At 43.5% G+C, this 25,116-nt stretch overlaps 1 long non-coding RNA gene across 1 annotated transcript in view; it reads right to left on the reverse strand.

Annotated features, from left to right (window-relative positions):
• Window positions 1-1,042: 1,042 nt before the first annotated feature.
• LOC309646985 overlaps window positions 1,043-25,116 on the reverse strand; it is a 74,135-nt gene continuing 50,061 nt past the window's right edge. The window contains exon 3 of the long non-coding RNA XR_014255712.1: window positions 1,043-2,166. This is a non-coding gene — a long non-coding RNA (uncharacterized lncRNA). The remainder of the gene's footprint in view (window positions 2,167-25,116) is intronic.

Here is a 25,116-nt window from a genome sequence, read left to right on the forward strand (position 1 = left end):
CTTCCTTCCTTTTTTCCCTCTCTCTCTCTCTTCCTCTTCTCTCTCTCTTTTTCTTTCTTTTTCTCTTCAGATATCTGGAGCCCTGCAGACTGAACTAAGTTTAGGATGATGTGCCTTCATTGTGCAGGAGCTCTACACATACAAACAAGAGAAGAGAAGCAAATGACTGGATGCAATCCAACCATCTGCATCTTTGCCCGTCTCCAGCCTCAGCTCCTCTAGCATGCTAGTCCCTCTGGGTACCGGCCGCCCCTACACTCTTCCAGATCCTGAAGCATACTGCCTCACCTCCAGGGCCACACTCGGGCTGCCCCTCTGCCTAGAGCAGGGCAGGTAGGGGCAACACTGTGGTAGAGTTGAGAATTAATCACTAATCTGGAGTCAACCGTTTCTGTGCCCTGCCCCCAAGTCTCCTAATGTCTGAGGCCATTCACAGAAAGAAGACAAGGCTCCCTTCACCTAAGCTGCTGGATCAACCTAGAATATTACTGTAAAGTGTCATAGTGTTCATTTTTAAAGTTTCCCTCGTTTCATTTTAATTTTGCTTACAAATTTGAATCTTTGTCCAAATAACTTTTAGGGGATATGAAGAACATTTCCTATATTTTATGCCTTTTAAACGCCTTTGGGTGAGTGTGTAATCATGTACAGCCAAGCTATTCAAATCCTCTTGCGGTCTTTACCATCCTGCAACTTTGAAGCATTTTTCCCATCCAAGGGGCTAGCAGGTAAGTGAAATAACTGGAACAGATCTCAAGGTCTGGAGCAATAAGTACCTAATACAATTTCGCATTCTGTAGCAGATTTCTGTCTGTTTTCCTGAGATTTTGGAAAATCCCTAATTATAGTCCCCAACTATCTCTAGGCTTTCCAACACAGCAATGCTAAGGGTGCATTTACAAACTGCTTTTTCTTCACGTAAGCGGGGGGGGGGGGGGGAGTTGTGGGGGGAACGCTGTGGAGAGGGTAGTTTGTTAAAGAGATTAGGGGAAAAGAGCAGAAGGTAAAAAAGGGATGTAAGCAGGTATGATAATAAAGCTGGTGGGGGAGACTTTCAGAAAGTTCTGGTGAAAGTAGTTCTGTTTATGCCTTTGTTATAAAGTCCTTGAGAGAGGTTATTTGGGAGTCAGCATTTCATTCTGAGACCCCAGAATATCAATCAAAGAAAGCCTGCCATTGAATGGTTGGTATTTGCATCTTTTTGGAGTTTCTCTTAAGTCTATTGTTTTTCAACATATTGAAAGGCTCCTATAATGACCACTGAATTCTAAATCATTCTTAAGGAAATGCCGCCTTTTACCAAGATAGATGCAAGAATTAGCGTTGTAGTGAGAGGACATTTAAGAAGCAGGAAATCTGCCAGGTGGAGGCTTTGGTTTTGATGCAGGACAGCCTATGACACACAGAAAAAGTGGTCACTACAGCTAATCAAAATTGTGTGCTTATGAATGGTGGCTCACATTCTCACTAAACAGAGTCTAAGAAAGAGCTGCACTGACTTTATATCACAATTTGACAACACAAGAAACATCCTTAGGAAGGTTTTGGTAAAGTACTCAAAGTAAATGTTGACCAATTTCTCCTGCTTGAATTGGTCATTGGTCTAATAACCATTAGGCATGGGTCTAATCGACCTATAACTAAAACCAAACAGGACCCTGTGGGGCTCCTGGGCACAAAAGCTTTTCTGTGTCCCCCTGTTTTTGTTCGTAGGAAATAGGTTTCATTCAGCTTCCACGACCTTCCGTGAGTTCCAAGGAGCAGGTTCAAACAGTTGCTGATCAGGGAAGGGAGGGGATGCAGAGATAAGGGAGGAGAGGTCAAGACACAATAGTGCAGCCTTGGGGCAGGGTCCTGGTTCCCCCTCAAGGATACACATAACAATATCGTTGAGTTCTTCTACAGAATTAAAACCCCCATCAAATGGAAAATGTTAATGACCTGATGAAGCATTCTTCATTCCAGAGAAGGTCACAGTTTGCCCATCATCACCTGAGGCCAGATGATCTCTAGATTGAAGGGATGCAGGCCGGCTCGCACCCTGATCCTCACCAGCAACCCCACCCCTTGACTGTAAAACTCCTCACAACCCCCCACCCCATTGGGACACACAGTTTTGAGATCATTAGCCCGCTGTGGCCCCCTTTGCCTGGCGAAGCAATAAAGCTATTCTTTCCCACTTCACCCAAAACTCTGTCTCTGAGATTTAATTCGGTGTCGGGGTAGAGAGGTTGGATTTGGCTTCATAACCATTAATCAGCAGGGCCAGCGTGGACCACAGGATTAATGAGCTTATGCCTTCATTTGTAACTTAAGGAGCACTTCCTTGACCATTCAGCATATACCAGACAATTAAGGACAATGCAAAAGCACACGGGCCAAGATGATGTATAAATAGAAAAATGAAACGTGAAAGAATATGAAACAATGGAAGAACAAAAGGAATAATGGAAGAATATGAACAAAAAGCTTTACCTCCCAACCAAAAACATTTACTTCCCTTAAATAAATACCTATTTGCTCACAAATCCAAGGACTGCAAAGTAAATTCAGCAGTGAGACCTCAGTGATTCGAGCTCAGATCACTTTTGAGAATGACTCACCTCCCAGAGAAGGTGGAAGATAATCTGGGTGGAACAAAAGGGGTTCCATGAGCATACCAGTTAACACAAGGTTCAAACCACCATCAGAGTGACTCCAATTGTGAAGGAAGAGACTGTCACTCACAATATCTGGGACAAAGATGCTGCATTTATTCCTTTCTAAGCAGGAGAGAGCTGTACTTGCAAATCACAGTCTCTCTGAACAAAGCAAAGAGCGTTATTTTTGCAGAGACTGGGGATCAGAGGACTTTCCCAAAGAAGAGCATTTAGGGATTGGTTGGCAGTCAGAACCATGGTCACTGCAGTGTGGGTACAGCTGATGGACTTCCAGGATGAGAGTACTGAGATGAGGCCGATCCTAACTGATTACAATACTCAAAAAAACACCCAGAACAACCAAAGCAATTTGACAAAGACCAAAGTTGGAGGACTTTCACGTTCCACTTTGGAAACTTACTATAAAGCTAGTGATGAAGACAGTGTGGTACTGGCATATGGATAGATCAAGGAAAGTAAATTCAGAGTCCACAAATAAATCCTTATATTTATAGTCAATTAAGTTAGAAAAAGGTGCTTTTGGAGCCCAGAGAAGGCCACCCCAAAATGTGCCTCAAAGGCATACTGATTATTTTGAATTGAAGTTACTTAAGAAACGGCCAATGCAAGACGGGCCTTCTAAACCTCCTTCCTATCTGCCTGAAAGCAGGAAGTCTCGCGCGTGAAAGGTACACTCCCTGTACCTGGAGGTAGAGGAACACTTTATCACCAAAGGTAGGGAATAAGGGCTGAGAAGCCTGTATAAACAAACCTTGCTACTTCTATATTACCCCAAGCTGTTTAGATTTCTTTACTGATTGGACACCTAAAACTTAGGTTTCTTTGTCCTAGCAATCCCGCACAAATTTATTGTTTTTGTCTAAAGAGTATGAAAGCTGCCTGCTTTGACCACTTCTTAGGTCTCATTTCTGTGGGACCTCCCTAAGCATGAATTAAAAAAAATTTTTTTTCTACTCTTAATCTGTCTTGTGGCATTTTGGTTAGTCCGGCTACAAGAACTCAAGAGGAGTATAGGGGGAAATCTCCAAGAAAATTCATTGGGGGAAAAGATAGCCTGTTTGTCCCTGTGCTAGACAATTAGATAATCAATGCATAAAGGTGAACTTAGGCCCCCACCTCACACAATACACAAGTATGAACTCAAAATGGATCAGAGACTTAAATGCTATAAACCCTTAAAAAAAAATAAGGGACAATCCTTGAGACTTGGGCTATGCAAAGATTTCTTAGCTACAAAACCACAGTCCATAAAAGAAAAATATATGTTAAGTATTGGATGTCATTAAAACTTTAAACTTTTACACTCTAAAAGACAACCATAAAAAATGAAAATACAAGCAACCGACCAGGAGAAAATTTTTTTTACATTTATATCCAAGAAAGGGCTCATAGCTAGACTTTATAAAGAATACCTACAACTCAACAATAAGAAGACAACAAAACAATCAAACTATGGGCAGAAGTTATGAACAGACATTTCACCATTTAAGATTTACAAATGGCTAAGATGAACATCAGAGATTTTCAACATCATTAGGGAAATGCAAGCCAAAACTACAATGAGATAACATTCACACACAATAAAATGGCTGTAATAGACACACAAAAACAGAAGTTGATGGGGATGTGAAGAAATGGGAACTTTCACATGGCGCTGGTAGTCATGTAAAGGGGTGCAACCACCTTGAAAAATATTTTGGCCGATTCTCAAAAAGTAAAGCATAAACTATCATAAGAGCCAACAATTTCACTCCCAAGTGTCTGCCCAAAAGAAATGAAAACACTGAATTGCACCTGAATGTCCACAGCAGCATTATTCATAACAGCAAAAAAACAAAAACAGCCTACATGCCCATCAACCAGTGAGCGGGTAATCAAAATGTGGTGTATCTATACAGAGGAATATTATTCAGCCATACAAAGTGATGAAGTACTGACACATACAATAGCATGGAGAATGCTCAAAAACATTACACTGGGTGAATAAGCCACGTGCATAAGGCTGCATATTGTGACTTCATATATCAGAATAGGCAAATCTACAGAGACAAAAAGTTAGTGGTTACCTAATGCTGCGAGAGGGAACAGGAATTAACTACAAACGGACATGAGTGATCTTAGTGGGAGGATTAAAATGTTCTATAACTAATTTACGGTGATGGTTACACCACTGGGTAAAGTTACTAAAAATAACTGAATTGTACACTTGCAATGGGTGAATTTTATGTTATGTAAAATATAATTCAATAAACCTGTTAAAGAACAATAAAACAAAAAAATAGCCTATGGAGAAATATCGACATGTGTTAAATATAGAAAATGAATAAGTGAATGTCTGTACTATAAATCTCTACCTTTTATATGTTTGGAATGTTATATCATTTTTAATTGCGAAAATTAATAAATAAAATCTTTTACTATCTCAGATATGGCATTATCCCTGGGAGCGTGTATCATCATGATTGCATGATGGCACATGAGCATTTTTTTTTTTTATTTTAAGGGTTATTGGGCATCTATGCCTGATAACTGCCCACTGTTTTTCTGCCTCTTCCACACCACCTGGCTCAGGACCTGGCTTAGAGGAGACACTTGTTAGCTTGATTCAATGCCTTCTGTTTGCCCAAGTCCAGTGAGGGTTCCCACAAGTCTCTTGGCCATGCAAGAAGTTTTTCCTGAGACTTTTGCAAATCTTCTAATTAGAAAAGGATACTGTAATAATGAGCAATAATGGTGCTTTGAGATGCAAGTACAATGCCAAGGACTGAATAGACTCATTAGTTCAGTGATTCCCTTCTGCACCCCAGCCTAGCAGTCCCCGTGATTCAATTCTTGCTTCAGCAAAGACACAAATCATTTTACGGAGTGTAAGCTTAAGGTGAGAAGCCGAAGTAGCAAATCCAAACTTTTAATGCATTAGTAATAATATCCTTTACACACATTTTATTAATTTTCTAAAAGTCTAATCGATTAACAGAAGCCATTATTGCCATATTATTGCCATTTTTCTGATGAGGAAATGGAAACGCTGAGAAGTATGTGACATACTGAAAATCGTGTGATACAGGAAACATGCATGTAGCAGATTTGGGACAGAGCTTCAGTTCTCCTGTGTGTTAAAATCAGGTTACAGGAGAATGTATACAGTGAGATCCTATTTCTATTGATATTGGACAGTATGTCTAAAACCAAATTCCTGATCTTCACCACCAGGGCCCAACCTGCTCCTTTTACAGTCTAGCCACTTCTGTAAAGGTAACTATCCCTCTAGTTGTTCAAGACAAAAAGGTTTTGGTCTCTCCTGAAATTTTTCTTTCTCTCTCCACATTCACTCTGTTGGCAAATGCTGCCATCTCTTCAGTACACATCCAGAGACCCGCCACTTCTCAGTAGCTGCACCACGTCAATAGTTGCACTACATCAATAGCCAGCTACCATCTTGGATAAGTGCAACAGTCTCTTAACACACATCTCCCTGCTTCCTCCCTGGCTGCCCTAGAATCTGCTGTTAACTCAGTGGCCAGAGTGAATTGAAAGGAAGTCCAATCATCTTCTACTTCTGTGCAAAACCCTCCACGGCTGCTCATCTCAATCTAACTCTCTACTGTGTCCTACGAGGTCCTCTATTAGAAAGCCCCACTTCTTTTTTTTTTTTTTTTTAATGCTATTCTTGTCTGCTTACATTCTTTTTATTTATGTATGTATGTATGGCTGTGTTGGGTCTTCGTTTCTGCGCGAGGGCTTTCTCTAGTTGTGGCAAGCGGGGGCCACTCTTCATTGCGGTGTGGGGGCCACTCTTCATCGCGGCACGCGGGCCTCTCACTGTCGCGGCCTCTCTTGTTGCGGAGCACAGGCTCCAGACGTGCAGGCTCAGTAGTTGTGGCTCACGGGCCCAGTTGCTCCGCGGCATGTGGGATCCTCCCAGACCAGGGCTCGAACCCGCGTCCCCTGCATTGGCAGGCAGATTCTCAACCACTGCGCCACCAGGGAAGCCCAGCCCCACTTCTTTGACCTCTTCAGCCACCTCTACCCTCTGCACTCCCAGTTTTCCCTCCCCACCCTCCCATCCCACCTTCTTGCTATTTATCAAAGATGCTACTCGTGCTACTGCCTCACCTTGGCAGGTGTGCAGGTGTGGCTCCTCCATCACCCCCTGCATACACTCGAATGTAACCTTCTCAGTGAGCTCTCACCTGACCATACACCCCCTGCCCTTCTTGATGGACTGTAAAAAAAAAAAGGCCTCAATCCCCCTCCCTGCACCCGTTCCTCTGCATTGTGACTGCAGATTCTCCCACCAAGAGGGCAAGCCTCCACCAATTCCCTAGTGAGTAAGATGCTGGTTTTTTCAAAGGCCATACTTTTCCTCTCTACCTTACACTGGCTTAGTCTGCTAGATAAGGAGCTGAGAAATCAATTACTGATACAAACATGGAAGGCAAGAACAAGCTCACCTGGGCTTTCAGTGACACGACCCAGACTTGAACCCAGGCCTCCTGCCTCTGATTTCACTTCTCTTTCCAGAACTCCACAATGCCTTTCAGGTAATTATTAACTGAGCCCAACCTTGAACTTTCACAGAGCACTTGAGTCACATTCTGCCAAAGCAATATTTCTAAGCTTGTCCTCATGAGATCCCCAGGAGTGAGGAAGTCAACCAGGCCATAAGCAGTACAAAAGCAGTCAGAGAACCGAGGGTATAAATAGCCTCTCACAGCCGGTGCACGTGGGATTACAAGCAATAATGCTTTATCGCTGGGGACATTGCACTTCATCGCAGAAACACTTCAGCCATTGCTCTGATGTGTTTTATAAATAATCCAGAACTCTCAGAGGGTCAGCCCTACCAAGTTCCTGCCCTCCTGTCAAGAGTTTCTTGAATCTCAGTAGCGCCAGTCATGACTGAGTCCCTAGTTAAATCCTGACCTACTTTAAGGAGTTCTAACCCAAAATTCTATGTTGTACTGCCAAGTCATTTACCGATTATTTGTAACTAATACATGGTGAATGTTATAATTGGGAGCTTATGGAATGTACATGGGAACATACAGCAGGACCTAACTTGCTGTGGTCAAAATATAAACGTTAAAAAAAAAAAACAAAACGTTAGGGGCCTTTCATCATACAGGTGGTAAACTCATGCGATTATGTGATTTTAACCTGAGATAATTTAAAGGATAAAAAGAGGGCCAAGAACAGAACTTCAGGTAATGGGAACTAGCAAAGGAGACAGAGATGGAGCCAAAAGAGGCAGGAGAAGAGTAGGTGAAGGATGGCATGGTAGCCAAATTGGGACATCATACATTTTAAAAGTAGGCAATAGACAGCAAATTCAGGCAATGGCAAGCTAGTTCATTACAGATCAACACTCCTGCCAAGAAAAAAGCAAAAGCAGGATAAAATGTTAAAAAATCTATTTAAAGTCATTGGAAAACTACTTAGTCCGTGACAGCATAAGGACCAAGATGCTAAAGAAAAGGAAAGCACAGAAATCTGAGCCCAAATCTACATTACGTGCCACTTTTTCCTTTTTTTTTTTTTTTTTTTTGCTGAGTTAAAGACAGAGCCTCCAAGAGTCTCGTGAGGTTGGAGGAACAAAAACTGGAGTTCAGGACTCATGAAAGATGTTTCCTTGGTTAAACAACCCAAGTTTTCAGTGGGAATTCCTGAAGGACGAAACCATGAGAATTGGGGAACACATGAAACAGAACATTTCTCACAAATGCTGAAAAACATCTTTGATAAACCGGGCTTATCCAACAGAATTTGCTGTAATGATGGAAATGTCCTCGACCTGTGCTGTTCAGTATGGTAACCACGAGCTACATTTGGCTGTTGAGCACTTGAAATGTGGCGAGTGCAACTGAAGGATGGAACTTCTAATTTTATTGAATTTTAATGATTTCCAATGTAACTTTAAATACCCACATCAGGATTGTTTCAGCTAAAGAGAGGTGACCTCGCCCAAGATCTAGTCTGCTTCCTGGGGTGACCCACATCAAAGAATGGTCCATACACAGGGTACAAAGGCCAAGCCTCTTGCCCTAATTCAGGACAACTGGGAAAAGCCACTTAAGCCTCAGAGCTCTCCATGGGGTTGGCCAAGCTCCCTGGGTACTGCTTCACAGCACGAATTCTCCCTCTGACAATCCCTTTCTTTCCCTTCCCTTCCATAGGTATTGGTCCCAAGACTATTCCCCAGTAAAACTCCTGCATGCTAATCTCCGACTCAGAGTCTGGGTCCCAGGAAACCCAGCTTGTAATATTTGGTGCTTGCAGTAGTCTACGAAAGCAGATATTAATATGTGAATTTGGAGCTAGATCACCCTCCGCCCAGCTGGCAACGAGGCTCCATCCCTGGTGGGAGATGACATGTGGTCTCTGGCACAGCAGCAACGCAATTATAAAACCTTCACTAATTGTGAACTGGGATGGGGTTCCGAGAGAAAAACACACATTAATTAGTGTGAGCTGTCAGACATTTGAGAAATATGAGGGGAACGGTAGCAGTAAGGACAGTGGAACTGGTGCCTTTGCGGAGTTTTGATGGATGCTCTGGAAAAAACTAAATAATGAACAGCTGAGAGTAATTAAACACCAATTAAAAGGCAAATGTGAAAACCAGAGTGCTTCCTCAGTAGCATATAAAGAGGCTTTCCTCTCCCGTAGTAAAAGGACAGAGAAAGCTGAGAACCGCGCCCCAGGTCCAGTAATCAGAGTGGCCAAGCTCCAATATGGTTACGCTTCCAAACAAGGAAGGTCTGCTGTGTCAAGGACCAAGGACAGGAGGCCCAATTACGAAAGGGTGAGGCTCTCATGCATGGAACGGCTGATATCTGGATAAATGAGCCCAAAATCTTGAATTCCCAGATTCCCCATAACATCCTAAGCCTTTGAAAATGGTCCACTCCTCCCAATTTAGAGCTAGGGCAATGCAGGGTCTTCCTGCCCCAAGGACACATGCACCCCTTCACAACCTGGCCCCACCTTCCCTCCAGGTCAGTAGGTCTATATATTTAGGCTAAGGCAGTCACCACATAACCCACCTGATAAGAGAGTGAAAAGGACTAGACTCCAGGATCGACTTGACCTTGTCCGTATGCTCCATTTTCCAGCAAGAGCCAGGAGACTACATGTGGGACTGTATTCTCAGGGTGCTTGATAAAGGGTCAGAACCTAAAGCTGGATAAAGGTGAGTGTATTGATTCTGAAGCTTTCTTGTGGGATACAACAGTAACATGAGGCCAGGCCCCAAGAGATGCTGCAAATCCTGTTAGGATGACTCCTAGAAACGTGAAAAGAAAAGATGGCTCCCACTACGTGAGACAGATATGCTAGATTTCCTCGATAGACAGCGGAAGAAGGGATTAAACAGCTGAAGAAGCAGACGTGCTCAAGTGGATAGACAATGGAAGGCCGTAAATCCCACCAGAGAACTCCCTTCCATGGGAGGAGCCAGAGGCTACGCCACTTGCCTTAGCAACGTGCTGGTAAGTGGACACCAGCATCACTGAGAAGCTCCGTGAGGCCAGGCTGAGAGCAGGATACGCCATTACAGAAGTGGGCTCAATGATAGCAATGTGGATAATGGGGTCCAGAAGAAGAGAGTCCAGGTGGCTGTGTGTGACCCTCAGATGCCAGGTGGATATAGTCATCATAAGGCACGGCAAGGCTGGAGTGACAGTCAAAAGAGCCTGACCCACAGAGAGTTGCAGATATGGTTAGTATAACATGGCATCCATAGGGGCAAATACATGGGCAGCTATCAAGGATCTGGCTCAATCTGTACAACCAGAAGAAATCAAGAATGGATGAGCGAGAGGACGGGGACAATCGCCCCAGTGGAATGTCACAACCCGTGCCTAGTTTCCCGAGCAAAGCCAGGTTTGGGGCCTGGGATCCAATGAAGGTAGTAGAGGCAGATCAGCAGGAGAGAGGACTCTGTGACAGCACAGCACGTGTGCATGGTAGGGATGCCCCCCAGTCGAACCCCAAAGGGACCTACAATCATATACTTGGCTAACAATGTGTTCGGGCCCAAAGCAAGTCACGTGGCCAGCCCAGAGTCAGTAGGAAAAGGTCTGAAAAAGGGGGCGGTACGGGGAGAGGAATGACATTGTTGCTTTTTTCATGTTCTATCTCACCACACACTGACCTCATGCTCTGTCCCGTTCACTGACCCTTCCTCCCACCATCACCCAATCACTCAAGCCAGGAGCCTAGCGTCATCCTTGATTTCATCCTTTATCTTACCTCCCACCCCTAAATAATCACCAATCACTCTTACTGTTATCCCTTAACTACTTCATCCCCTACACTCCTCTTTAACCCACTCAGCCTGCTCTGCTGAGGTCCTCACCATCAGCTACCCAAATGGTCTCCGTGCCTCCTGTTTCTTCTCAGAAATCCCGTCACTACATTCCTATTTCAATTACATATCTAGAGTGAAAATTCACCCTCATGCTCAACCACACAAAAACCATACATTTCCCCCAAATACTGATAAGTCTGAGCTCCTCGTCATCCCACAGACCCCCCCCCCCGACAACATGGGCCTTGACGGATGGTCAGGCTAATCTCCTGCCCCCTCCCAGCTCACGGGGTGCACTGCGCATGGGCTGCAGCACTCGGCATGTCATCTCACACTTCTGTGATTTGGTGCCTGCCTCTTCCCACACCTTCACCTGAACCACAGCCACTCCTGCTGCAACTCTCGGTTAAGCGTCAGCCTCTATGAAAACTTTTTCTGATGATCCTACAGCACATTAGGTGACTCTCCTCTGACCTCCCAAGCATCCTGTGCTTACCTCTGTCATGTGTTCATTAAGGGTAAAGGCTCCAGATTCAGACTGCTTGGGGTTAGTTCCCAGATCTACTCTTCACTAGCTCTGTGACCTCGGGAAAGTCGTTAAACTCTAAATCTCAATTTCCTCATCTGCAAAATGAAGATAATAGTATTACCTACATGAACCAAGACTTTTTTGGGGGTGCAAGTCAAAGAAACCCAACTTAAAATTATTTAAGCAAAAATGATGCACTGTTTCGGTTAATGTAACAGAAAAGTCTAGCGTTACAATGCCTTCAGGCATGGCTGGATCCAGGTGCTCAAAAATATGCCATGCGATGCTGTCCGTCTCCATTTCTCAGCTCTGTTTCCTCTGTGTTGACTTCTTTCCCAGGCAAAATTCTTCTTCATGGTTGCCTCTGCTGCTTTCAGTCCTGTGTCTTCACAGCTAGGTTAGTACTAGGGAAGGAAAGAGCTTCTCATTCCTAGCAGGTTTAAAAACAAAGTAGACTTTCATTGGAATGGCTTGTCATATCATGTGCCACCCCCAAACTAGTTGGGTTTTCCAGGAGGTTATAATGAACCGATTGACCATTTTTGGGTCAAGTGCTAAATTTTTAGAACTGGAGGCTAGGGCCTTCCAGCAGCACTCACTGCTCTTGGACCAAGGCAAAAGGGGTGCTAGTCCTTGATCCCATTCTTTAGAGGGAACCACTTATCACAAATAGAAACAGAAATAGGTTTATTAAAAAACACAAGGGTGTGTCCATCATGGGATCCTGCAGTCCCTGAAGCCCGGAGCTTCTTTTAACTTCCATCCTCCTTAAGTTCACTGCTCAGGCCCCAGGGAAAGACTTGCTCACGCCTCCCACCAATGTCCCTGAAGTGGACTCAGACATTTCTTAAAGCACAGTTGGCGGGGGTCGGGGGTGGGTCCTCAACGCCAGAAGACCCTTCAGGAAGTTTTGAAATAGCCATTGTGAGGAAGGTAAAGGGATGACCAGAGCTGACTCAAAACGCACCCCCCCCACCCCCCGCCTTTCCTCTACACGGGATTCATCAACGATGTGCAGAACGAATCATCTCTAGTATTCCTAACTCGGGCTGAGCATCAATGTGACGAGAGGAATCATGGCAGCTCGCAGGCAGGCGGTCCGGCCCCGAGACAGGCCCATTTCTGCCTCATTCCCGGTAAAGTGCTGGCCTCAGGCTCCCCGAAGTGCTCTGGTCCAGCTCTCAAGGGTCCTGCCAAATGGATTTGAGGAATGAAGAAACTGAAGTCCAGCCCATTTATTTTTAGCTAAATGAACCCTGAGTTCCCACTGAAAGCGAGCGTGGCCTCCACCCCGCCCAGGACCAGACCAGGAGGCACAGATTCCATCCTTGTGCCTGGCTCAGCATCTTCTCTCTCTCCTTCCCAGCAGGAATCTTTCTCAAGTGCAGAGCTGACCATGTTGTTCCCCGGCTGAAAATCCTTTTATAATTCCACATTGTTCAAAAATAATAGGGTGCCTCCTATGTGTCAGCCTGTGTCCTAAGGACTTTATATAAATTCAGTATTTTAACCTTTACAACAACCCGATGATAAAAGCAGCATTATGTCCCCATATTACAGATCAGGAAACTGTGGCACAGAGAGGGTAAACAGCCCCGCAAGGTTACACAGCAATCATGTGACAAAGTCAGGATTTGAACCCAGTGTCCGGTCTACACGACCTGACTCTTAACATCTCTTGGAAAAGTGCAAAAAATGCAAGATTTCAAAAAAAGGGAGACAAGTCCCTGGGAATCCCACGTGGGGTGGGCTCTTCCGCCCCTTTCCACTCCCTCTCTGTGCCTCTCTCCACAGCACAAGCAGGGAAGTGGGTCGCAGCAATCTGGGAGCCAAGGGATTGCGTTTCAGGGTGAAATGGAGCAGACCCGGATGAAAGCCTGTCACTCGAGCTGTCAGCCTGCATCGCCCAGGTCAGGGGCCGGATGGGGCCAGGCGAGGAGGGTGGGAGCCCAGACGGAGGTACTTCACCCCAGCCCCACACTCACTGAGCACCAGCCAGAGTCCCCAGAAGCCAAGAAGAGCAGCTGTGCGAATGGGGAGCTTTCATTTGAGGGAGATTTTCTTTTCTACTAAGAGAGCGAGCGCTTGTTCTCATTAACCGTTCTCCAGACAAGATGTTTGCTTCTCCAGTACACGAAGAGGTACCAAACAGGAATACGGTTACTGAAAGGCAGGGGCAGGAGATGAAAGGCCAGGCTTCAGGCAAAGCCCTGGAAGCTCCAGGCCCTCCAGGGCCCAGCCTGACCTTCCCACCATTCCTCGTGTTCATCGCCTCTCTGCCTTGGCCCATGCTATGCCCTCTGCCCGGGACGCCTCCTCTCTCCATGCCCCCATTCAAACCCTCTCCCGCTCACCCTTTACAACACCTGGGCTGGACGCTTCTTCCCCGCCACCCCCAGCTGGAAGCGACATCCCCCCATGGCTCTCACAGGATTTAACCTCCTCTCCTAGGACACAACGGTGTCCTAATTTTACTTTGCACTTGGCTAGACCCCTTGCCCTCTCAGAGCTCACTCACGGGAGGTACCGGTCGCTTCCCCAGCCGTGGGCAGGGTGGCATCATTCTCTGCATTGACAGAGGTAAGGGAGTCGAGGACCAGAGGGAGGGGACCTGCTGAGTCACAAGGTTAGTAATCAGGAAAGATGACCCTACCTCCCATACAGGGGTTCAAAGCCCAGGACTAACACCGTCTCCTGACCTTGGAGTTCCTAGCGAGCGCCACTGAGCCCTTACGCCCAGTGGATGCCTGCTCGCCATCCAGGGGGTTTTGTGTGCTCTCCTTGGGAACTTCATTCGCCAAACTCTTCGAATGACTCTTCGGGTCCTGGGGGAATGGACACCTACACCTGCGAGCTCCCCTCTCTGCCCTGTCCTCTCCTCCCCACGCTCTGGCCACACGGGTTTGCTCATGTTTCTCTAACATGGAAAACTCCACTTCTCTCCACCTTGGAACATTCATACACGTGGGTCCCTTCACCCGAATTTTCTCCTTCCTCCCCAGCGCCCTTGTCCTCCAACCCCCCACCTGGCCCTCTCTTCTCAGCTTGGAGAACACTCGCCCTGAACAGGCGAGGTCTACCTGCTTCACAATCTCACAGCCCCGTTATGCGTTTGATAGCATAAAGCACCTTTGGTGATTCATATTTTTATTTTTATAAATTGATTATATTAAAATAATAAATATTTTAGAATTCATTTAATGTTTATTTCCCTCACTAAATTGGCTACATGGGTATAAATTGAGCTACACCTGTTTTGTCCATCATGGCAGCTCTGTGCTTGGCATTGTACATGCCAGGCATCAGCCTATCTATCTATCTATCAATCAATTGATCGATCGATCTATCTATGTATCTATCTAGCTATGTACCTATCTCTCTATCTACACATACATATTATAAATATGTAATTTTATACATATTTATAATACGTATATGTGTGTGTGTGTGTGTATATGCATATTTGCTGAATAAATAAATGAAAAACAAGATAAATGAAGGAAGTGCCACCGGAAGTATCTTGGAGTAGACAACCTTGAAAATTCCTTTTACTTTTAGAAAGAACATCCTTTTATTTTTTTAATTATTTTTTTATATCTTTATTGAAGTATAATTGCTTTACAATGTTGTGCTAGTTTCTTCTGTACAACAAAGTGAATCAGCTATATGTATACATATATCCCCATATCCCCTCCCTCTCGAGCCTCCCTCCCGTCCTCCCTATCCCACCCCTCTAGATGGTCACAGAGCACTGAGCTGATCTCCCTGTGCTATGCGGCTGCTTCCCACTAGCCATCCATTTTACATTCGGTAGTGTATATATGTCAGTGCTACTCTCTCACTTCGTCCCAGCTTCCCCTTCCCCAGCTGTGTCCTCAGGTCAGTTCTCTGCATCTGTGTCTTTACTCCTGCCCTGCCACCAGGTTCAACAATACCGTTTTTTTAGATTCCATATATGTGTGTTAGCATACGGTATTTGTTTTTCTCTTTCTGACTTACTTCACTCTGTATGACAGACTCTAGGTCCATCCACCTCATTACAAATAACTCAGTTTCGTTCCTTTTTATGGCTAATATTCCACTGTATATATGTTCCACATCTTCTTTATCCATTCATCTGTCGATGGGCACTTAGGTTGCTTCCATGTCCTGGCTATTGTAAATAGAGCTGCAATGAACACTGTGGTACATGACTCTTTTTGAATTATGGTTTTCTCAGGGTATATGCCCAATAGTGGGATTGCTGGGTCGTATGGTAGTTCTATTTTTAGTTTTTTAAGGAACCTCCATGCTGTTCTCCATAAGGAACATCTTTTTAGACAAGAAGGGGAAACTCAGGTTCTGTCCTTTTAGAGAAAGTCCTTAGAAAAGTCAGCTTTCCTGATCTCAGCTGTCTAGTCACGTGTCAAGGGTCATTCCAGATTTAATTGAGCCATCTGTGGAGGCGCGTGTCTTGGTGCACGTCTCGGGGAGCAGAAGAGATGAAAGACGTTGGAAGGTGCTGGTTTCACTTGAGGGAGAAACAGACTGGAGGGAGGAGGCCAGCCGAGGAGCCCTTGGGAAGGAGCCCGGAGCCAGTGAGCTTCTAAATGCCCCACAGCTGCAGGGGAGGAGTCCGGATGGGTTCTGTCCAAAAGTTGAAGCCCCAATGCACAAAACTGTTCTTCCTGCCGTTTGCTTCACTCACCCACAGCAGCAAAAAAAAAAAAAAGGGCTTCTCAGCTTTGTTTTGATACACTCAATGGAAAATAAATATTGGACCAGCTGTCTCCGCTCTCAGCACCTCCAGCAGTCTCTCCGCCTCGCCCAGGATCAGCCAAAGGAGCTGAAGGGAGTTACTGAGTTTATATTCCGGCCCCTTCAACTTTAAAAACGGAACTAAAATGAAATATATTCGGAATATAGGATTGAACTGTCTGTGCTACTAACTAGTTAACTGGCCTTGGGGAAATCATGTAGCTTTCCTGAAACTTGGCTTTTTGACGTATAAAATGAGGATTAAAAAATTATATATGAATTGTCTTTCGCACAGGATTATATCAAGGACCAAGTACATCCCGAAACAGCCCAGCGCCATGGTCTGGAAACAGGCAGACTTGGATTGGATCTTGATTCTGCCGCTTGTTAGCTCTGTGGCCCTAGGTAAGTCACTTAACCTCTCTTGGCTTTAGGGTCGTCATCTATAACCAGAAGCACAAAGTTCACCTGCCTCTGACTGCAAGGGCTGTTGTAAGAATTAAATAAGAAAATGTACACAAGGTGTTTGGTTCAGGCCTGGTACATGGTAGAAACCCAAGAAATTATAGAAGCAGTAGCAGTATTAACAGACTTAAGATAATGTAAGCTATAAATCACTATAATAGGTAAATATAATCAAGATCGTCATGATTACCAACAAAGTCAAACCCTTTTTCATGAAGACTCTTCCTAAGAATTATTGCCTATTAATCATTTCTTTTCCTAAACTCCTACAGAACATCTTCTCTGCGCTGCATATTTGGAATTTAACTATATTCTCCCATATGTTTTCTCTAACGGTTTAAGTTACAGTTAGAAACAAACATAGCTTGCCTAGGCCACGCCTCCTGGGCTGGGATGGGGTGTAAAGTGGGCAGTATATGATAGAGTCACCTGATGCAGAGCCTAGAAATTAAGGTCCAGGGACTTCATCTGAAGTTCGTTCCCAGAACTGAGCGTTCTCCCAGGGACTGGTTTGTACCAAATCCCCTCTCCTCCACACCCTCACACACAAAAACAAATGCATGATAATAAGTAAGCCTGAATTCTAACACATCTTTTAGAGTGGGAAATAGTAACATCCAGGTACAAAAGCACAACTTTTCACAACCCAAGGTCCCCCTCACTGGCTGGAGGACCCGGGAAGTACCCAGAATGAAGGAAGTACTCAACAAATATTTGTTGAATGAATAAATGAATATTATTAATGAGAGAATTGTGGGAGTGGCAGTTACCTATTACCACAATGATGCTGCAAAAAAGCAATCCAAACAGGCTCGGTGACAAACTATTGCTCATACATGTCAGGTCGACTGCAAGTAGGTTAGGTAGCTGTGCCGTCCTGGCTGAGGGGCGATGTGACTGCCTATGGGCATCACCAGAGGAGAAGCTGGGCAGGAGCCGGATCCTCTAGCACCAACCCAGCGCCCTCCCAATCCTCCCAGGTTCTCCTGGGTCTCAGTGCTAAGATTCTGTGTCAGGCAGAAGTAGAATAGATAGAGCATGGGTACTCACACCGTGCACACACAAACACAAGCTTCCCCATCGCATGCAGGACCAGCAAAATTCCAACAAGCTGGGCTAAGCCTGAAACAAGCTCGAACACCATTGCCAAGATCCGGGAGGCAGAATTTGGGCCAGTATTACTAATGGGCTACATCTAACGAGGGACCAGGGAGTGGGAAGGGCTCCGTTGGGAACAGAAGTGTTTGCCTGCAAGAGGTACATCATGCATCCCAGCCACTGCAAGGGAGGCCATTTGCTTGGCATATGCATGCATCACCCCCCGGCCCCAGGAGTGTTCTCTTTTCCAGTTCACAGATCAGAAATGTACAGGTGGTAAGCGACTTATTATATTCCTTCTGAAAGCCTGGATCCAGGGCTCGGAACTGTCCCCCTGGATCCAAGATTACAGTCACACACACAAACCACTGTGATGAATTAATTTCTTTAAATCTTGCAGAATCCAGTGAAAGCATCGTTAGTCTCTTCCTCCTACCTCCAGAAAATCAGGTGTGGGGGATTTTTCAATCTTCACCCATTGGCTCACATAGAAAGACTCTGAATATGGGGTGAGATAAATGTCAGCCTCTGATCAAGGTCGTTCCCCCCCGCAGGGCCATCTTCCTATGTCATGTGATTTGAAGACGTGGAATGGCCATTATTCTTTTAGGACTCGTTAATTCAGTCAGTAAGCATGCATTCAGCATTATATACCAGCTATTGGACTAGATATTAGTGTTAAGAATGAATAAGCCACAGTCTCTAACCCTCAGCCAATGACTTACAGGTGACTCTCACCCCTGAGTTTGTTTTGTTCTGTTTTTGTTTTTTTCTGCCTCGTGGGGAAAAGAGAATCATAAATAATTATAAAACTATTTGGAAAAACATTGCAATGGGTATATGAGCTACATAATACGAGATTAACAAATGAACTTGAAGGAGGAGGTAATATTTGACATCGATCCTGAAGGATGAAAAGGCAATCCTAAACAGAGAGAAAAGTATTTGCTGGATATTGTGGACTGGCTCATTCAAACTCCTTCCCTTCATCTTTCTAGGGGAGATTGGAAAGCCAAAATCCACATTTCACAGACTCCCTTGCTAAGGTCTGGATACAAATTAGATTCCACCAATTAGATGATTTTGAGTGGGATGTGAAAGGTAGAAGTAAGCTGAACCAACTTATCTGCCTTTTGGGTGCCACTTCTGCTGGTAAGGAAGACTATGGGAATGTGAAGATTTTCTGCAGTAGCATTTCAGGGTCTACTGTCCAGCTCTGTAACTCCCAATAGGCATTTGAAATGAGAGTAGAAGTCCTTTATTCCAGGAAAGCCTCCCTGACAGCCTCAGAAATAGAAGCACCCCTGGTTAAGCTATTCTATGCTGATCTGGGAGTGATTCCTTTCAGTGATTTCATTAGCACTTCCTTGTACCAAATGCCTTTCTGCTTAAAATACTTAAGTTGACTTCTATCTCTTGCATTTAATTCTTACTGATATGGAATTTAGAGTCAAACAAATGCTTAGAGATGGGAACTTGAGATTTTTTTTCTGAGCTTACAGCGTTTGAAGGCAGGAAAAATGCCATTACCATTTGAAAATGGGTTATATGGGACACAATGGCAAAACGGTTACTTAAAATATCACCTCTGAGCTTCCAGGTATGATGGTCCAACTGGTATCAGACTTGCCTTCCTGAAATAAGCAATCATGAAACTGAGGAAAGCATATAAGACAACTGTTTTTCAGACATGTGACAATAGACTACAGAGACTGATATTCCCAAGAGAAGAGAAACTCCTAGGTGAGCCTCATAATTGCCCAAGCTCTCTGCGAGGGAACTTCCTGACTGTGAACCGGAGTCAAAGAACAGCAAGCTGAATTGCAGAGTGGCCAGAATCTGTGGAACAGGGCATTGGAGGGGACAAAGCTGTACACATGTGTATCTCGGGGAGGTCACCTACAATTCACTGACTGAAGGCGAGGTTGCACAAGCAACGTGAACGACACTCCAAGAGGCTTACCAGAGGAAGGAGAATAGAGATACTACTAGAGGTTGAACAGTGTCCAGGACTTTGAAATTCTGGCCCAGCAAGAGAGGAGTAAGTTCTCAACCTAAATCAGAAGGGCCCTGATTTAGGTTTAAGGACCACATCCTACAGTTATGCCTGCACTAGACATACCCCAACAGATCCTGAAATCAAGACATGATAAGACCTACAACAGAGACAGGTTTAGAGATTGGGTCTTCCCAAATTACAGGGCTTGAGAAACACCTTAGGTTTTTCACAGATCAATCTTTGCAAAGCACAAAACCAAACCAACTCAAATTCAGGGTGATTAGCTATTAATTGAGCCACCTCCAATTTAAAAAGTCAATATTCTTTATTCACTTTGTTCACTAAAAAATTCAAAAGTACTAGACATGCAAGGAAAAATAATATATGGCTTACAGTCAAGAAAATTAAAAACCAAACACAAACTAGCACAGATGTATTACTTAGCAGACTACAATTTGAAAGCAGCTGTCATGTTCATTGACTTAATAGAAAATGTAATCTAAATCTAAATGAGTGAACAGATAGGGAATCTCAGCAAAGAAATGGAAACTATATAAAAGAACCAGATGGAAATTCTAGAACTGAAAACTGAAATAAAATAATTGGATGAGCTTAACAGAAAATTGAAAATGACAAAAGAGTCAATGAACCTGAAAATAGGTCAACAGAAATTGTTCAATCTGAAGAGAAGAGAGAAAAATCTTGGAGGAAAAAAAAAAATGAACAGGGCCCCGGGGGACAATATCAGAGAACTCTTCAGAGACTTGTGGGGCAATATCATACGTGTATGATAAGAATAAGAATAATAAGATTCCCAGAAGGAGAAGAAAATGAGAACCGAGAAAGAAAAATAATATTTCAAGAAACAACAGGCCACTGGATAAAAAGCAAGAATTCTCAGAGCCCTTAATAAGCTATACATTAAGAATTTCCAGAAGAGACCATCATAAGCAGAGTTCGCAAAATTTGACTCTAGAACCTCTATACCATGGAGTATATCACAGAACCATGTTCTATAGAATTCACTTTGGGAAACATCCCCCTACAGACTGGACATGCAGCTCAGGCATTTCTTGGGGCTCAGTTGGTTCAGGTGAATGAGCGATCCCAGTCTCACAGAAGATGATGACATTCAGGGGTGGGTGACAGTTACAATGACAAGAATACCCTAGGAGTTCAGGGAGGACACAGAAAGGGAGGTGGAAAGGGCTGAGGACAAATATCCTCCACAGACCAACACTGGCTCTGAGCCAGCCCCTACTCAAGTGCTACTTAACATCTTCAGGTTCACAAGCACTATTTGGTGCAAGCAGCACTGGGAGTCCCCCAGGGAAATCAGGGTCCAGAACTCAGAAAACTCATTTCCACCAAAGGAAACAGGAGCCCTGGAGAAGCACCAAAATCCAGGTGGAGAGGATTGCTTTGTGTTTTCAATTTTTGAAAGTGACAAAATTGTAAGGAAGGCCATCCGATGTAAAAGGAATAGCACAAGACCACAAATCGCAGTTCTCTGGATCACAGCTGAGTCTGACCAACTCTTCCTATGTGACAAATGGGAGAACCCAGAGGATATCAAACAAAATAAACCACAAAATATAAAACAAAAACTCAAGTAGTGACTAAGAGACAGGTCATGTGACTGACTGCATATTAAAATCCTGCAAATGCATAACCCTTTCATGTAGAGAGCGTTTAAGAGTTCATTATTCCATTTGATCTTCAAGACAACCCATGAGGCATGTGGCTTCTTTTCCATTTTACAAGTGAAGAAACAAACTCAGGAAGTACTGTGAATTTCCAGATACCACGTAATTAGTAAACAACAGGACTGAGACTCAAACGTAGCTCAGCCAAAATGGAAGGAACCAGCCAGGGTTAGTCCCTGGCAACATCGTCAAAAGTCTGTCTTATCCACTTCCTTTACCATGTCCCTCTTCTCACCACAGCTCCCATCCACCCCATCCCCACCATCATACTCCTTCCCAGAACTGCGCTTAATCTGGCAGCTCTTTTCTTCCTCTGCTCTCTTGTTTACTGCGTAGAGTTGGTAAGATACTGATTCTCTCTGCCTCAGTCTCTTCATTCATAAAATGGGATAATAATTGCTTCCATGCCTAGCCCATGATAAGTATCCAAAAAGCAAAAGCGTAGAAAAGTACTTAAAAACAAAAAATGATGTGTTAAGTTCAGATATAATTTCCTCTTGTCTCATCCTATAGATACTGATTGTCATAGAATGAATAAATAACTGCTTTTCCTCCAAAATGAAAATTGTCCATCTCTCTAATTATAAAATTATTCAAGCAGATTATGAATAACCTAGACAATATCAAAAAGTACAGAGAAGTAAGTGAAGCATCCATTTTACACACACACACACACACACACACAGGAACATACATATATATACATGTATAACTGATAAACCCGATTGTCATCTTTTTATAGACTGTGGTCTTTGTGGTGTGGCATAATATAGCACAAAGAAAAACCTGAGTCATAAAATCTTAGGCGACTTTGATTTTATTGATGAAGGATGCTTCCCAATGTCATGAGAGCAAGGTTACTGGCATCTCCCAATGTAGCTCCAAGGCTTAGGCTGATCAATAATACAAAAGTTCCCTTTGCTCAGCATTTCAAGTCTTTCTAATTCCAGGTCCCCATCAGCATAATAACCCAGAACCCACAAAAATCAGTGCACATCACTTAATAGTGAAGTACATGCAGAATGATTGATGCCTGAAAAGTGTCTAAATTTTGAGAACAAAGGGGAAGAAATATTAATATAGGTGACTTGAATCTCAGCTTACACAGCAACACTCCAATTTTAAGACATCTTCAAAAGATAAATATTTTTCTTTAAACAAAAATAGAATCATAATATATGTACCATTTAAAAATCCACTACTTCCTGTTAATGAAATATCATGGGAAACTTATGTGCCAATGAGAATCTATCTATGGATTTGCCTGCTCTGGACCATTTGTATAAATGGAATCATGCAATATGTGATCTTTTGTCACTGCCTAGTGTTTTCAAGGTTTACCCATGGTACAGCATGTATCAGTACTTCATTCTCTTTTATTGCTAAGTAACATTCCATTTTCTAGATATACCAAACTTTGTTTATCCACTCATCAGTTTTAATCCACACTGTAAATGGATGAATAATAGGTTGTTGTCTGTCTGTGCCCTCACTATTTCATCCCTTGATGATTGGCATGTGGATCTTTCTAAATGTTTAATTTCTATAGACAGCAATGCAAATCACAGATTTATAAATATTTCTTTATACACATTTGATAATATCCTTACTTCACACCATAAACAAAAATCAATTCCAGATGAATTATAGATCTAAATGTGAAAGATAAAACAATAAATGTTTAGCTGATTATATAGGAAAATATAAATATGGCCTTGGAGGAAGCAAAGTTTCTTAAATAGAACACACACACAAAAGAAGTAACCGCTAAGATGGTTAAAAGATGAATAAACGGGACATTTTTAAGACTTAAAACTTCTAAAAAATCAAAGTCACCATTGAATAAGATATTTTCAGTACATATATCCAAAAAAAGGCTCATATCCAAGATTCCTAGAAAACTCCTCCAAATCGATAAGGAAAACACAGGTAACCCAACAGAATATGGTTAAGAGAATTGAACAAGCACTTCACAGAAAGAATATCAAAACGACCAATAAACACATGAAAAGATTTTCCACACCTTCAGTCACAAAGAAATGCTAAATTAAAACCACAATAAGACATAACTACACAGCTACCAGAAGAGTTTTTTCTTTAAATAACAAATATATAGAGCAACTGAAACTCTTACACTGCTGCTGACATGGGTTTATGTTATTACAATCACTTTGGAAGACTGCTTAGGAGTACTTACAAAAGCAAACGTGTACCCTAAGACCCAGAAATTCCACTCTTAGGTATATATCCAACAAAAATAAATACATCCATGCATCAAAAGACATGTAATAGAATGTTCGAAGCAACATGATTCACAGTAGCGCAGCATTGGGAAAAAAATGTCCAACAACAGCCAAATAAATAAATAAATTGTGATATAGTCTTGTAGTAGTAAGCGGTGCAGTGATGAAAATGAACCATTGCTACATACAAAAACATGGATGAAGTTCAAAAATATATGTTGAGCCAAGGAAGCTAAACATGAGAGTAGGTGACACATGATTTCATTTATATAAAGTTAAAAACTAGGAAAGATATTTGATGATGAATGAGAACAATGGGTAATTTTGGGGCACTAGTAAATAAGGTGCTGTTTTGGTCACACAAGTACGTTCCCTTTGTGAACATTCCCCAAGCCACACACGTGATTTGTGCACTTTTCTGTGTGTATAGTACACTTCAGTATAAAGCTTATTTGAAGACAAGGGATATCCAAGACCACTGGATGAACTTTCACGCCCCACGATTGTAAAACAAGCCGTTGTGATGGAGTGGTAAGTCTCCCCACCCACAAGGTAGCACTGTCCACCATCCGCCCACAGAAGGAGGAGGTGGTAGGGGCAGTGTGGTCTGATGAGCAAGGAGGTTGGAAAGGAGATTGGTCCAGGAGAAGAGACTCTAGGACCTCAGTGGTCTGGAAACTCAATGGTGCCCTTGACACCTGGGCTGAAGAAAACTAGGATTGGAGACACGGGGACCATCTTTGCTTCCCTGGCTGAAGTGGGAGAGGGCAGGGAAGGTAGCACTTCCTTTCTGCACACCCACCACCAACTGCCACTGAGTCGACAGAGACCTGGTTCTTCCTCCATCACAGGGCCATCGGCAAGCAGCACATCCCACCCCTCCACCCCCTAGAAATGGCTCCAAATCATCATTAGGATAGCAACTGAAAGGCCAAATTCAACACGTAGAAAACTATTTAGGGATGTCAAAATATAATATGCAAATTGTGAATTATTTAAAACAAAAAACAGAACATGTAACTTGAGGACTGCCTATCGTTCAGAAACAAGACAGACCACAGCACGTGCTCTGATTGAGCTGCACGCTGTTTTTTATTGAGTCGCTCCTCTAAGCTCAGTTATACTTGACCCACAGAGCTCTAAATCTCATGAAGGTTGTGTGGCAGTCTTTTTACTTTGGTTCTATGTCGTTTGTGTCCTCCTAAGGAAGGGAACTCAGGAGGGTCTTCTCTACTCTTTCCCTGGAGGGGAGGTGTACGCAGCTGTATTCTCCTCCTGCCCCACAGTGACAGATGAAGAGAATTCCTTTCTTTGCCAATGAGGGGAACTGGGGTAGAAAAGAGGGGCCCAGTCCCTCAATGTTTCAAA

This window comes from Balaenoptera physalus, assembly GCF_965194825.1.
Source record: "Balaenoptera physalus genome assembly, chromosome: 17".
NCBI classification, from domain to species: Eukaryota; Metazoa; Chordata; class Mammalia; order Artiodactyla; family Balaenopteridae; genus Balaenoptera; species Balaenoptera physalus.